This window comes from Neofelis nebulosa, chromosome 2 (genome assembly GCF_028018385.1).
Source record: "Neofelis nebulosa isolate mNeoNeb1 chromosome 2, mNeoNeb1.pri, whole genome shotgun sequence".
NCBI lineage: Eukaryota > Metazoa > Chordata > Mammalia > Carnivora > Felidae > Neofelis > Neofelis nebulosa.
The window spans coordinates 8216303-8232470 of NC_080783.1; the positions used below are offsets into that span (position 1 = coordinate 8216303).

The window sequence follows — 16168 nt, forward strand, 5'->3', positions numbered from 1 at the left end:
ATGGGCTGTGCCTGCTGTCTGTTCTTACCAGATGCCCCTCAACACAAAGGAGTGGGGAGAGGGGTTCTTTCCCCTCAGAGCAGATTTCCCCAGTGGTACTGCTCTAAGGGAGAATTATTCACTGCTCTCTCGCTCCACACTTGCCGTTTTAGCCTCCTTAGCTCAGGAAAGAATGATTTGGAGAAGCGATGAAAAGCTTTAGGTCTTTCCCTGGGAAAATGCGCACGCACAGACCCCCTGTGCCCCACCTCTGAGATTCGAACTGTTTCTGGTTATTTGCATTCCAGGGACCCCACAGACTCCTGAAACTCACCTGCTGTGTGGCTTATAGGCAAACAGAGGTGTGGACAGGTGGAGGGAGGTTGGGCAGGGATGCAGTCCAGGAGAAAGACACCAAAGAAGTGGCCTCTGCGGGGAAGTTATAAGAACACTCTGGCTGATCCTGGAAGGCTGTCCCTAGAGGGAGGAAGAGGTCTCATTTCCTCCTGGAAGCCAAGGGAGTGTTGGAGGGTTCTGGGCAGACGGGAGGCATGGAGGAAGCGGGGCTTTGGGAGCAAGTCTCTAAAAGCATAGCCCTGGGGCGCCTGGCTGGCTCAGTTGGTTAACCTGCGACTTTGGCTCAGGTCATGATCTCCTGATTCGTGAGTTAGAATCCCATGTTGGGCTCTGTGCTGACGGCTCAGAGCCTGGAGCCTGCTTTGGATTCTGTGTCTCCCTCTCCCTCTGTTCCTCCCCTACTTGCACTCTGTCTCTCAAAAATAAATAAAGATTAAAAACAATTTAAAAAATTTTACAAAATTTGAAAAAACTAAGGATTTCCAGATGAGATCATCCTGGAATTAGGGGGGGCCCTAAATCCAACGACCGGGTCCTTAGAAGAGAAAGGGAAGGAGTGGAGAATGAGACACAGAGGGAACCACATGAAGACGGAGGCAGGAGGGGAGTGGGTGCTGCATCTTACAGGCCCAGGAACACGCAGGGTGACCGGCAACCACCAGAAGTTAGGGGAGAGGCATGGAGCGAATTTTCTCTCAAACTCCAGAAGGAACCAACCTTGCTGACATCTTGATTTCTGACTTCTGGTCTCCAGAACTGTGAGAGCATAAAGCCATCCAGTGTGCTGGTTTATGACCACAGCCCTAGAAACTAACATGGCTTCATATGGTGATCGTAGGTGTTGGAAAAGGACCTCCTGGTTGAGTAAGTTTTGGGACCTGTGATAAACTATAGCCTTCTTTGCTGAGGAACCACTCAGAGCGCTTTGAGAGGCTGTGGAGCTTTAGGAATTTCCAAGGCGTGTGGGAATCAGTACGGAACACTCACTTCCCAAGCATAACTAATCAAGAAACTCTTATGTCTTAGCTCGGGCTGCCATAACAGAACATCACAGACTGAGTGAACACTTCCGGAGGCTGCAAATCCACGATCAAGGTGTCGGCTGGGTTGGTTTCTGGTAAGTTGGCAGACAGCCTTCTCGCTGTGTCCTCCAATGGACTCTTCTCTGTGTGTACAGACAGAGACAGCAAGCACTCCAGTGGCTCTTCCTCTTCTTAAAATATATGTATTTTTAACGTTCACTTATTTTTGAAAAAGAGAGAGACAGAGTGTGAGCAGGGGAGGGGCAGAGAGGGAGGGAGACACAGAATCCAAAGCAGGCTCCTGGCTCTGAGCTGTCGGCACAGAGCCCGACACGGGGCTCGAACTCATGAACCGTGAGATCATGACCTGAAATGAAGTCGGATGGTTAACCGACTGAGCCACCCAGGTGTCCCCATCTCTTCCTCTTCCTATAAGGACGCCAGTCCTATTAGATTAGGGTCTTATGGTTATGATCTCATTTAACCTTAATTACTTCCTTTTTTAAAAAAATGAATTTTATACATTTTTAAATCCTCAAAACAACCCTTTGAGGTTGGTCGTATTATCATCCCATTTGCAGATGAAGAAACCAGGGACACGTAGAGGCTGAACAATGTGCTCAAGATCATACAGCTAGGAAATGGTGGCTCTGGGTCTGCATGTGAACAGTCTGGCTTCAGAGTCTGTATTCTTTTTTTTTTTTTTTTTTTTTTTTTTTTTTTGGCGGGTGCCTGGGTGGCTCAGTTGGTTGAGCAACTGACTTTGACTCCGGTCATGATCTCATGGTTTGTGAGTCTGAGACCCACATGGGGCTCACTGCTGTCAGTGCAGAGCCGACGTCAGAACTTTAGATCCTCTGTCCTCCTCTCTCTCTGCCCCTCCCCCAATCACACTCTCTTTAAAAAAAAAAAAAAGGATTTTTGTTTTCAGTAGGCTCCATGCCCAACATGGGGCTCGAACTCACAACCCGAAGATCAAGAGTGGCATCCTCCACTGACTGAGCCAGCCAGGCACCCCCCGAGTGTGTATTCTGGTTCTGTTAGGCTGCCTCCTTTCATGAGACAGTGACAAGTTTTTAGACCAGCGTGCAGGACTGGGAACATTGCTGTGGCTAATTTTTCAGAAAATACAATCTGCTGAAATCTGTGCTCTGATTTAACAACAAAGGAAAGGATTTAAAAACTCCTCGGTCCAGTAAACAAAACCCCCATCTACACATTCATCCAGCTGCATATATAGGATTGTGCATGTGTGTGCGTGTGTGTGTGCACACGCATGCCTTAATTACTTCCTTGAAGGCCCTGTCTCTAAATGCAGTCGCACTTGGGGGTTACAGCTTCAACATACCAATTTTAGGGGGATATATTTCAGTCCAAAACATCTAACTTCATGAGACTGGTACACCACACACACACAGCTGGGGAAATGCACATGGAGTTGACTTGACCTTGATCACAGGGGTAATGGGGGAGGGGGAGGGGCTGCCATCCGTCCCTGCTTGGGTAAAGATGTCCTTGGCAGTGGCAGGAGAGGAGAAAGAGCACATAGTAGATCTTTTTTTTTAAGGGCACGATATTTCGCAGCTCCTCGGGTCGAGAGATGGGGACTCTTTTCTCTACCCCTGACCAGGGCTTGGTCGTGTGATTTGCTTTGGTTGAGGGGACAGTACGAACACGACACAGCAGAGGCGTAAAAAGTGTTTGGGCGCTGAGGGCTTGGCTTCTCTTGCTCCTTTTGGAGCCCAGCGGCCAAGCGAAGAAATCTGACCTGTTTGAGAATGAGATCACCATGGCCTGGTTGCCCCCCGCCACCCCAGCCAAACACTAGACCCTTGAGTGGTGCCATCTGAGACCCAGACCAACCAGCTTCCAGCCCACCTGCCCGCTGACTGCAGCCACACAGTGAACCCAGGGAGGGAAGCCCAGCGGAAGAACCACTCCACTCAGGCCGGCCCCCAAAATATAGTAGTAGTGGTAATTGCTTTAAACTACTTACTTTTGAGGTGGTTTGTTCCATGCTAGTAAAGGCCAGTTCGAAGAAACTCATGACGTCACGGCTTTCTGCGGAGTGGTCTTCTCAGGACGCTTCTGTCTGTGCCACGTCGACCTTCTCAGTGTTGCAGAGAAATGGTCCTTGCCACCAGTCTCGCTACTAAAAGTTTTTTAACCTCTTGAAAGTATCAGCATGATGAACATCAGGTGAAAATACCTTGAAGGGATACCGCACAAAAATGAGATGTGAACTGTATTAGGTCAGTCCCTAAAATTAGCCACAAACTGGCTACGGAGGAATTGAGAACATGTTTTAAATGGTAGACTGTGTTAAACATGTAAAAACAGACCTATCTTGGGGTGCCTGGGTGGCTCAGTCAGTTAAGCATCTGACTTTGGCTGAGGTCACGATCTCTTGGTTCAAAGGTTTGAGCCCCACATTGGGCTCTGTGCTGACAGCTCAGAGCCTGGAGCCTGCTTCAGATTCTGTGTCTCCCTCTCACTGCCCCTCCCCTGCTCGAGCTCTGGCTATGTCTCTCTCTTTCTCTCTCAAAAATAAACATAAAAGGGGCACCTGGGTGGTTCAGCCAGTTAAGCGTCTGACTTCGGCTCAGGTCGTGATCTCCGTGAGTTCAAGCCCCGCATCAGGCTCTGTGCTGACAGCTCAGAGCCTGGAGCCTGTTTCAGATTCTGTGTCTCCCTCTCTCTGCCCCTCCCCTGTTCATGCTCTGTCTCCCTCTCTCTTTGCCCCTCCACCCCCCACCCCCCACTCTGTTTCTCTGTCTCTCAAAAACAAATAAAAACATTAAAAAATTAATTAAAAAACCCCTCTGACCTATCTTGAATATTTCTGAGTATCCCACTGGAAGGAGCCGGTGAAACACTTAGGTTTACTTGCAAAGCAATTCCCTTTTGAAAAATGGCACCACCTTCTAAGCTGTAGCAACTGTCTTGGTGGTAGGGATGGTCCCAGGCGGGAGACTGGCAGGGAGAGCAGAGCATGCGGGGAAGCTCCCAGGCGCCCTCCTAGCCTGACCTGGCTCTCGGCTGTCCCCTAGTGCTGATTCTTCGGCATTGCAGGAGGGTGCCACCCCTGATCCAGGATCCTGGTTCTGTGGCTGATCCCTCTCAGGGTCAGGGTCTGAGCCCCAGACCCCATTGTGGCAGTTGAGAAGGAGTCCTCCCATTCCCACCCCTGCCCCCTAAAAGCTGCACATTCACTGTCACTCCACAAGGTATCCAGTGACAGGAGAGCAGGAATCATTAGCAACCACCACCACTTCTGGGGAAATTTTATTTTGGGGTCCCATTCACAACATATTAGATACACTGAAGGTCACCCACAGCCTACCTTAAGTTAGAGTTCCATATAATTACGTAAGAATTGACTTGCATTGCAGTTGTGTCTCTAGACACAACTTGTTTTTGATGGTCAAATACATACAACACAAAATTTATTGGGCGTCTGCCTGGCTCCATCGGTACAACATGTGACTGTTTCTTTCTTTCTTTTTTTTTTTTTAATGTTTATTTATTTATTTTAAGAGGGAGAGAGAGAGAGAGAGAGAGATTGTGGAGGAGGGGCAAAGAGAGGAGGGGAGAGAGAATCCCAATCAGGCTATATGCTGCCAGGGCAGATCTCATGAACTGTGAGATCATGACCTGAACCAAATTCGGACACTCAACCTACTGAGCCACCCAGGTGCCCCAAGAGAGAGAGAATCTTAAGCTGTCTCCACACTCAATGAGGAGCCCAATGCAGGGCTTGATCCCATGACCCTAGGATCATGACCTGAGCAGAAATCAAGAGTTGGATGCTCAACTGACTGAGCCACCAGGCACCTCAATTGACTTATTTTTATTTTTATTTTATTGATTTATTTTTACATTTATTAACATTTATTTTTGAGAGAGAGAGAGAGAGAGAGCAGGGGATGGGCAGAGAGAGAGAGAGGGAGACACAGAATCCGAAGCAGGCTCCAGGCTCTGAGTTGTCAGCACAGAGCCCGACGCGGGGCTCGAACTCACAAACTGCGAGATCATGACCTGAGCTGAAGTGGGACACTTAACCACCTGAGCCACCCAGGCGCCCCAAGATTTTATTTTTAAGTAATCTCTACGCCCAACATGGGAACTTACAACTCCAAGATCAAGAGTCCTGTACTCTACGACTGAGCCAGCCAGGCGCCTCTAGGTTATTGATTCTTTTAAACATACCTGTATAGTATAACTATTTTTCTAAAGTATAAAAGCATGACATGTTTATTACAGACAAGTTGAAAGTTTAGATAAGTAAAAAGGAGAACAGGCAGCCCCCTAATCCACCATTGTGAGATAACTATGGTTAAAATATTTAGGTGTCTTCCCCTCACCCCAATTCTTTTTCTCTAGGAAAAGTTTCTACCCAACTTACTTCAACCAACATATACAATATATACAAGATATATATTTTATTTTATTTTATTTTTTTTTTAATTTTTTTTTCAACGTTTTTTATTTATTTTTGGGACAGAGAGAGACAGAGCATGAACGGGGGAGGGGCAGAGAGAGAGGGAGACACAGAATCGGAAACAGGCTCCAGGCTCCGAGCCGTCGGCCCAGAGCCCGACGCGGGGCTCGAACTCACGGACCGCGAGATCGTGACCCGGCTGAAGTCGGACGCTTAACCGACGGCGCCACCCAGGCGCCCCCAAGATATATATTTTAAAAGATATGTTTTTATTTACAAAATTGGGATCCCTCCGTACTTTCAGTTTGAAATTTTGCCTTTTGTTTACTTACTAAAAAATGATACTTTTAGCTATTTCCTATATCCTTACATGTAATGTCAATAGCTGCATGCATTTAAATATAAATTTAATGTAACTTAAAATGTGACTTTTAGGGGCGCCTGGGTGGCTCAGTCCGTTAAGTGTCCGACTTCAGCTCAAGTCCCGATCTCATGGCTTGTGAGTTTGAGCCCCATATCCGGCTCTGTGCTGTGAGTGCAGAACCGGCTTCGGAGCCTCTGTCCCCCTCTCTCTGCCCCCACCTCTCTTTCTCAAAAATAAATAAACATTAAAAAAATAAATTAAATGTAACTTTAAATTTACTAGCTGCGGGGCGCCTAGGTGGCTCAGTCGGTTGGACGGCTGGACGTCAGTCCGGTTCAGGTCATGATCTCTTGGCTTGTGGGCTCGAACCCTGTGACAGGCTCTGTGCTGACAGCTGGGAGCCTGGAGCCTGCTTCCGATTCTGTGTCTCCATCTCTCTCTGCCCCTCCCCCACTCACGTTCTGTCTCTGTCTCTGTCTCTCTCAAAAATAAATAAACATTAAAAAATGTTTAAATTTACTAGCTACATTCCCATCATATAGACGCATCATGCTTTATTTAGCCAGATGTCTCTCTTAGGATAGTTTTACTCGGTTGTCACTAAGTTTAGCTGCAGTAACGTGTCCTAACATCTCAGCAGCTCGCAGCCATGCCTGTCATACATTTCCTTCACGGTTTGGTTGTGGCTTGGCTCCTTTTGGCTGTGGGTCAGCTGTGGCTGTGATTCTTCTTCATTCTGGAATACAAGGGAAGGACCAACCCCCACCAGGGACACATCAGACTTCTGGCAGAGGACAGGAGCTAGGGAACAGGTAAAAATGAGCAATGGCTCTTCAGATCTCCGCTGCAGGTCATGTCACATACACCCCATCAGGAGTTCAAGGCCAAAGTCAGTGGGGCTGAGCCACTCAAGCACCCCATCTTCTTAAAAGTCAAATAATTCACGGACAGGGGAGCTGTCTGGCTCAGTCAGTGGAGCCTGGAACTCTTGATCTTGGGGTCGTGAGTTTCGCCCCACGTTGGGCGTAGAGACGACTTAAAAATTTTTTTTTCTTAAAGTAAAATAATTCATTAAGGCTTACAAAAAAACAAAACCTTCCAAACAGCAGCTTCCTTCCAGCCAAATTCCCACACCACAACCAACTGAAAAAGGATTGATTTGTCCCCAGTCATATTCTATGCCAGGAACTGTGCTAAATAATTTACCCAAGTTATTTCAACTTAATCCTTAAAACCACAGCAGGAAGTAAATATTCCATTTATCTCTCTGATGGAGACAAACTTGGGTGGAAGAATTTCTTTGTCTAAGAGGCCGCTTGCCAGCAGGGGGCAGAGCTGTGACTGGAACCCAGGTTAATGGACGCCAGAAACTGAGGAGCAGACCATGGGCATCAGCGGTTCTCAAAGTCCAGTCCTAACAGACAGCAACCGCCTCACCAGGGACCTTGTTAGAAATGCACGTTCCCGGGCCTCGCCTCGGCCCCGCTGGCTCAGAAATTCTGAGTCAACAGAATTGTTGCGGTCACCAATGAGGTGACTCTGATGGACACCAAAGATTGACACCTGGGCTCCACTAGACAGAGTTGTGTCCTCCTCCTGGTATCTGGCCGAGCCCCCTTCCCCTGCTGGTCCAGTGACTGCCCTGGTTGGGGAATGCCCACGGAGATGCTCCCCTGTCCCTCCCCTGTCCCTCCCAGCTTCCCTTTCCTGCCCCTGCCCACAGACTGCCAGTGCCACCAGGCCGCAGGACAGCCTGTGGGTGCTGGGTGCAAGGGCAGGAGCCCTCTTGGTCACAGCGAGTGGGGGACCCTCGTCCACGGCTGGGGAGCTGTATGTGTTGGAGAATCCGGGGTCAGAAGGAGGAGGAGGAAGAATGTGAGTCAGAGAAGGGAAGGCCCCAAGTCAGAAGGGCGCTTCTGCGTTGGGAGGGGAGGATTCTGGAATCTGACGATTTAGGGAAGGGATTCCAGGTCAAGGGGAGGCAAGAGCACCCAGGGTCAGATGGGAACCCCCAGAACTGTGTTTTTAAGGGAAGTTTCTGGGAAAACCACTTGTGTCCTAAGTGAAGCACCTCAGAAATACATTGGGAGGTGACCTCCCTGCACCTCACAGCTTGAAGCCAGGTGGCCTCCCCTGCTCTCTGCGCTTGCTTTGTGGGTGCTTGGATGTTTGCTGGGGCGCCCTGTTGGGCGTGCGTTCCTAGGAGATGACGATGACTGTGGCCTCCTAGGAAGTCTAGGACCCACCGAGATGGACACCCAGGGCCTGGTGAAGCCCCCCAGGGACTGGATTTGGAGCTGGGTCACTCAGGAGGTCACAGAGGAGGGGCAAACCAAGATGGCAGAGAGCCTGAGGGGTGCTGCTCTAGACTCCATCCAATCTAGACTTCGGCCACGTGTCCGGGCTGTCACTGCACTTGGTAACAGTGCCTGTCCGTCTATAGTGTCTTCCTTCATTTCATTTTGTTCTCGTCTACTTATTTCTGAGAGAGAGAGAGAGAGAGAGAGAGGGAGAGAGAGAGTGCAAGTGTGTGAGGGGCAGAGAGAGAGAGAGGAAGACACAGAATCCAAAGCAGGTTCCAGGCTCCAACCTGTCAGCACAGAGCCTGACGTGGGGCTCGAACTCAAGAACCTTGAGGTCATGACCTGAGCTGAAGACAGGCACTTAACCGGCCGAGCCACCCAGGCACCCCTAACCTTGACTATGTCTTCAGAGACCTTATCTCCAAATATAATCACACTAACTGGGGGGTTAGGACTTCAACTTCAGTATGAATTTTGCAGGAATGTAACCGGGAGCGTCTACATTTAGTTAGGGAGACAATATACACGCTGAAGTAATTAATTGTCAAATTGTGTGCTATAGATGAACAAGAAGATAAGACAGGATGCAAGAAATGATTATATATACAGTAAAATAGGGGCACCTGGGTGACTCAGTTGGTTAAGCGTCTGACTTCGGCTCAGGTCATGATCTTACAGTTCGTGGGTTCGAGCCCCGCATCGAGCCCTGTGCTGACAGCTTGGAGCCTGGAACCTGCTTCGGATTCTGTGTCTCCCTCTCTCTCTGCCCACCCCCCACCCCCACTCGTGCTCTGTCCCTCTCTGTTTCTCAAAAATACATAAACATTAAAAAAAATTTTTTTCAAATACAGTAAAATGATTTTTTGAATACCTAGCCAGGTTTAAACTCAAAGAGGGAAACTCCCAGGTGCCAGGAATGCAGAGGGAACATAAAACCAGTGAAGTTAGCAGGAGGAGAAGCAGAAATGGCTCATGGAGATCGGGAGACAGCTGTTGACCTTCAAAGCCAAGGGCAGGGGTTCTGAAGTTACACAGAAAGCCTAGAAATCATCGTAACCAATGAATCTCAGGGGCTTGAGCGGCAAAAGCAAAGCTGTAGGTTGGCTTCTATGACTCAGGAATGAGGGACCCCCGTGGAAAGTAACTCCACTGAAGTGGAGGTCATAAAGGGTCAAAGCCAAGGAAAGCAGAAGAGGGCCCTTATCAGTTGCCTGTCCCTCTTTTAACAATTCCCTCAAAAGTTCCACTCAGCAACTTGTACTCAGTGGCATCCGCTCTTTGGGAAACTTAGTCTTTTAGGCGGACGCACGCTGTGTGAATGGTCACTTGGGAGAGCAGACAGTCGGGTCGGTCAGTGAGGAAAGGAGGGGGAAGAGAATGGCTATCAGGCAGGCAGCTTGCAGTCTGACATAGGCCCCCACCACAATCTCCTCTGCCTCTTACGGTCCAGCCTCTACCTATCAGCCAGAGTGATCGTGTGCTTAAATTTTAAGGCAATACGTGTACATAGTGAAAAAAGAAATAGCTAGCAGTCTAGCTAATACCATAGTTTAAAAAAATGCCTCGGAAGGCCTGGGTGGCTCTGTCAGTTGAGCCTCCGACTTAGGTTCAGGTCATGATCTGCCGCTCGTGAGTTTAAGCCCCGCATCCAGCTCTGTGCTGACAGCTCAGAGCCTACTTTGGATCCTCTGTCTGCCTCTCTCTGCCCTGCTTGCATGATCTTTCTCTGAAAAATAAATAAACATTAAAAAAATGTTTTTTAAAAAAGTCTCCTTCTCACCCCTACTCTTTATTCCCTCAGCCCAGGAATTATCTGGATTTTCAGCGTGTGTGTGTGTGTGTGTGTGTGTGTGTGTGTGTGTGTGTATCAGGCCGTATCATTTCCCTACTGAAAATCCCCCTGTGGATCTCAGTCTGCCCTCAGGCCCTGCCCTCCCTCTGCTCCTGCCACTTTCCTCCTGGCTCTTAGAGGTTGGTTCTCTGGCTTCCCGGCAGTCCTTGGAAATGCTGCCCTGAGGCCTTCCCCCCCTTGCTGTTCTCTCTGCCAGGAACACTCTTCAGGGCTCAGTTCATTTCCACCTTGTTAAACAACACGACTTTCTCTTTAGGCTCAACCCTGTAACCCTGTGCAAGTATCCAAGTCCTCCACCCTCCAGGCATGGGGGCCAGCCTTCTGGATAGCTAGATGCCACGGCTCTACTGTGGATCACCGAGAGACATGATGGGTCAGCCCAGGGCACTGTAGGAAGGCAGGAAGCGGCCCTGACCTGAATGTGGATGAGCTTAGGAGCTGAGGAATCATTTATTCACTCAATATGTATCGGGCACTGCCTCCTATGACCCGGTGTGGGGAAGGCACAAGAGAATGAGATGGTGCGGCACATTCTTCTGGAACTTTCAGACACAGACAATAAGCACGAAAACAAACAAAATCATTCCAGACTGTGGTAAGTTCTTTTTTTTTTTTTTAATTTTTTTTAACGTTTATTTATTTTTGAGACAGAGAGAGACAGAGCATGAACAGGGGAGGGGCAGAGAGAGAGGGAGACACAGAATCTGAAACGGGCTCCAGGCTCTGAGCCGTCAGCGCAGAGCCCGACGCGGGGCTCGAACTCACGGACCGTGAGATCGTGACCTGAGCCGAAGTCGGATGCCCAACCGACTGAGCCACCCAGGTGCCCCCAGACTGTGGAAAGTTCTATGAAGGGCATGAACAGGGGGTGCAGAAGATGGTTTTAGGGGTGGAGGGGGGTACGTCAGAATGTGTGGTCAGGAAGGCCACCTCAGAGCCCTCAAGGAGGAGAAGGCACCAAACAAGGAGCCAGGAGAAAGGAGTTTCATAGCACATGCAAAGATCCTGAGGTGGCAGAGAGTGGACCAGCAAAGCAAAGGGAAGGAGAAGGGGAGCAGGAGTGGGCAAGGCTGGGCTACAGGCTGAGCTAAACTCGGGTTTATTGTAAGATCCTCGGGAGGATTTTCATCAGGGCAGTGCTGTGACCTGCTCTGATTTATGTGGCAGCCGGCTTATGGGACCTGGGTTTTGTGAGACCTTTGAGTGGTTTCTGTAATTTTCCGTTTGCAGCACTATCTTGGGATAGCTTTGTGGGAGTTATGTTTTCTAGCCAATTTGGTTAAACCAACAGCAGAATGCATTTTATGGGTGCAGAGCCACAGGACGTGTTTTTGCAAATCCCCTACCTGCTTCCTTGTGACCTTGGCATTGTCTCCCCCAGGACAGACGCTCATGCCCCCTGAAAGGTGGACTCTTTGTTTGTGATGACCCACAACACAGGGCCTCTCAGGCTTACCTTCCTCTAGAGGTAGATGTATCAGTCATAGCTCTCCAGAAAACCGAAACCAATAGGTGATAGGTATATACCTTTTCTATCCCTCTTTTGAAGAAATTGGCTAATGTGACTGGAGGGCTGGCAACTCTGAAATCCGTAGGGCAGGCTGGCAGTCTGAAAACTCAGGTAGGGGTTGATGGTGCCATCGCGAGGCAGAATTTCTTCTCTGGGAAGCCTCGGCTTTTGCAGCTGCTGCCTTCAACTGATTGGGCAAAGCCCACCCCCATTATGGAAAGTAATAAAGTCAACTCCTTGTAGATGTTCACCATATGTACAAAATACCTTTACAGCGACACATAGATTAGCATTTGAATAAGTAACTGGGTACTATAGCCTAGCCAATCTGACACATGAAATTCAGCATCACAGTAAAATATATAAAAAGTGAAATCAAAGTCCTTGTTCTAGGACCAACTTATGAAATCTTTGGGCCAATCGGAGCTCTTTAGTTCTGTTGCTCTGGGTAACCCTGTGTGTGAATGCTGGAAGCATTAACATCCACCAGCTGTCTTTTGGTTGAAGATGATGGCATTTGACCACGGCTGAACAGGCCTAAATCAGGGAAAGCATAAAACTCCAGGCACCCGTTTCCCAGTCTGGACCTGGAGGCTGCTGTGAGAAGCTGAGTCGAGCCCAAGCGTCTTCCTTCTCCTGTTGGACAGTCAGCCTGTGCTTGGCGACAGTTGGTGAGGTTTGCAGCCAGAGTGACCTGTGAGGGAGGTGCCTTACCATGCCGGCCCCTCTGCCTGGGGCGGGGGGCCTCCAGGGATGTTCCTGTATCTTTAATGTCAAGTCTTAGCTGTGCAATCTTTTTTCCCCTCAATCAGATACCTCTGGTTCACCATTAGAGGGTCTGACTGCCTGACTGAGTTCCACACAACCCTTCAGAGCCTCCTGTTTCTCTGTCTTGGTAGTTTGTGTGGTCAGATGACGCCCAGCCACAGAGACAAGCAAAATAAGCCAAAGGGAAATGAACATGTCCCACACAGCCTGACTCTGGGGTAAAGGGCGGTGACAGGCTGGGTTGTTTAATTCTCCCATGCCTAAAAGTGTGTGTGCGTGCAAATTGTGCCAGGCTCATGCCAGGCGTGCTGGGGAGGATGGGGGCCAGCTCTGTGACAGTTCTGGACTTTGGTTCAAGCCTTCACCCTGGACAGTCTGCCAGTGGGCACCGCCCTCCCATCTGGGTTCTCTATGGATGGGTGCAGAATGAGCCCCATGCCAGGGCATCCTGACCTCCAACCTGAAGAACATGATTGCTTTAGTTTCATTCCCTCAGAAGCAAACCTTGAGACAAGAACTGGGCGAAGAAGTGTATTTGAGATGTGGTCCCAGAAATCACGGGGTGGAGAAATGAGACCGGGAAGAAAGGAGAGAAAAGAAAGTGCATATTAACAGGCATGATACGGCTGTGGGAAATGGGATCAGTCCTACAGGGCATCTTCTGAGAGACTGTGTGGAACACGCCTCAGAGTTGTCTCACCAGTGGGGAAGAAGCTGGGGTGTATTCCTTATCAGCATTTTTTAAAAAAAAAAGTAGGCTCCACGCCCAACGTGGGGCTTGAACTCACAACCCTGAGATCAAGAGTTGCATGGTCTGTCAGCTGAGGCAGCCAGGCACCCCTTCATTACCAGCTTTTTAAACAGTTTTATTAAAATGTAACTCATATACATATAACTGATCCATTAAAAGTAGACAATTCAGTAATTTTTAGTTTACTCACAAATGTGTGTTAGCCATTCCCATAGTCAATTTTAGAATATTTTCATAACCTTAAGGAGAAATCTCATACCCTTTAGCTATCACCCCGATCCCCCACCTCAGCCTAGGCAACTACTAACCTACTTTCTGTCTTTATAGACTTGCCTTCTGGACATTTCGTATGAGCGGAGTCACAGAACATGTGGATTTTTGTGACTGACTTCTTTCACTTTCCAAGGCTCATTCAAGCTACAGGATGTATCTCTACTTCATTCCGTTTTACGGCCAAATGATATTCCATTGTATGAATGTATCACATTTTACTTTTCCATGTGTCCATTGATGGACATTTGGGTTGTTCCCACCTTTTGACTATCCTGAATACATCCTGCTGTAAACATTCATGCACAACTTTTTCTGTGGATATATGTTTTCATTTCTTTTGGGTGTATATTTAGGGGTAGAATTGCTGGGTTATATGGTACCTCTCTGTTTAATCATTTGAGGAACCAGCAAACTGTTTTCCAAAGTCACTACACCATTTTCCATTCCTACAGGGCTGTATGAGAATATAGTTAGCTATTAATGCACAACAAATCACTCCAAAACTTAGCAGGTTAAAACAATAAACATTTGGGGTGCCTGGGTGGCTCAGTCCATTAAGTGTCCAACTTCAGCTCAGGTCATGATCTCGCGGTGCTTGAGTTCAAGCCCCGCGTTGGGCTCTGTGCTGACAGCTCAGAGCCTGGAGCCTGCTTCCGATTCTGTATCTCCCTCTCTCTCTGCCTCTCCCCTTCTCGTGCTCTCTGTCTCTCTCAAAAATAAATAAACATTTAAAAAACCAATAAATGTTTGCTATATCACAGTTTTCGAGGGTCAGGAATCCAGGAGCAGCTCAACTAGGTGGTTCTAGCTCAGGGTTCTGTTTAGGGTCTCTCATGAGGCTGGAATCATCAAAAGGTTTGACTGTGTCGGGGAATCCACTTCCAACATGGCCACATGGCTGTCTCACTTGCCTGACAAGGGAGTGTTGGTTGTTGACAGGGGTCCTTATGCACCTTTCCTATGTGTACCTTCCCCTGGATTGCTTGAGCATCCTCATAACATGGCAGCTGGCTTCCGCCAAGAACAAGAGATCCAAAAGGGAAAAAGGCAGGAGCTACAATTCTTTTATGATCTAGCCTTGGATATCATACACTGTCATTTCTGTAACATCCTATCACACAGTTCAGCCATTTTCAGTGTGGAAAGGAAATACACACGGTGTGAGTCCTGGGAAACAGGGGTCATCGGAGGCCATCTTAGAAGTCACCTACCACATGAGACATTTTCTCACCCACTCCCATCCCTCAGTGGGAGGGTTGCTCCTGGGGTGTTAAGTCCCTGGAACTTTTGGCCTAAACCAGAACATGCTGAAGACACATCATGCTGAAGACCGGCCTCCCTTTGGCCTAACTCTGATTTCAGCTGTGCCTACGGAGGAAGGGTGCCGACTCAAGTGCCTGCCTTGCTCCCTCCACTTTCTGCCCCGGGACTTTCTCTGACACACAACAGCCCTCTGGATTCTCGTACATACACAACCAGAAAATGCAGGGATGCTAAGAGCCCTGGGAGGAAGCCAATTAACAACCAATTATCTGGTCCTCCAGGCAGATGGGTTTGGGAGGCATGTAAGCTGCTCTGCTTCAGGAGCTAAGGCAAAGAAAACTGAGCTTGTCTCCAATTATTCATTATTTTACAGAAAGGCTGTGCCTGGTATCCTCTTACCTCATCTCTGTATTTGAGCTACAATTCTTCTTCTTTTTTTTTTTTTTTTTTCACATCAATGTTTTTAATTAAAAAAATTTTTTTAATGTTTATTTATTTTTGAAAGAGAGAGAGACAGAGCAAGAGCAGGGGGAGGGGCAGAGAGAGAGGGAGACACAGAATCCGAAGCAGGCTCCAGGCTCCGAGCTGTCAGCACACAGCCTGATGTGGGGCTCGAACTCATGAACCGTGAGATCATGACCTGAGCCGAAGTTGGATGCTTAACTGACTGAGCCACCCAGGTGCCCCTCAATGTTTTAAACTTTATTTATTTTAAGAGAGGGAGAGAGTGCATGTGCGAGTGGGGGAAGAGCAAAGAGAGAGGGTGAGAGAGAGAATCCCAAGCAGACCCTGCACTGTCAGTGCAGAGGCCATTGCGGGGCTCACAGTCACAATCTGTGAGATCATGATCTGAGCCCAAGTCGAGAGTCAGGAGGTTAACGGACTGAGCCACCCAGGTGCCCCCACATCACATTTAATCAGTACAGACCAACATGGTCAATCAGATAATTCTTTTTAATTTTTTTTATTTGTGTGTGTGAGAGAGAGAGAGAGGGAGAGAGAGAGAGAGAGAGAGAGAGAGAGAGAGAGAGAGAATCTTCATCAGGTTCCACGCTCAGCACGGAGCCCGGTGCGGGGTTCGATCCCATGACCCTGGGGATCATGACCTGAGCCGACGCGCATGACCTGGACGCTCAACCAATTGAGCCACCCAGGTGCCCCAGTCAGATAATTCTTAATATGAACAAATGGGGAAAAAGAAAAAAAAAGTACATAAGTAAACATGGGAACGAGATGTGTTTTAGCAAAGAATGTCAGGTTCTGGATGTAACTTGCCCCGCAGTTT

General features: G+C 48.4%; 1 long non-coding RNA gene across 1 annotated transcript; it reads left to right on the forward strand.

Annotated features, from left to right (window-relative positions):
• Positions 1-782: 782 nt before the first annotated feature.
• Positions 783-14322, forward strand: LOC131496156 (uncharacterized). Its single transcript, XR_009254351.1, has 4 exons — positions 783-1200; positions 1363-1453; positions 10575-10913; positions 13675-14322. It is a non-coding gene; the product is annotated as an uncharacterized LOC131496156 (long non-coding RNA).
• Positions 14323-16168: the final 1846 nt, after the last annotated feature.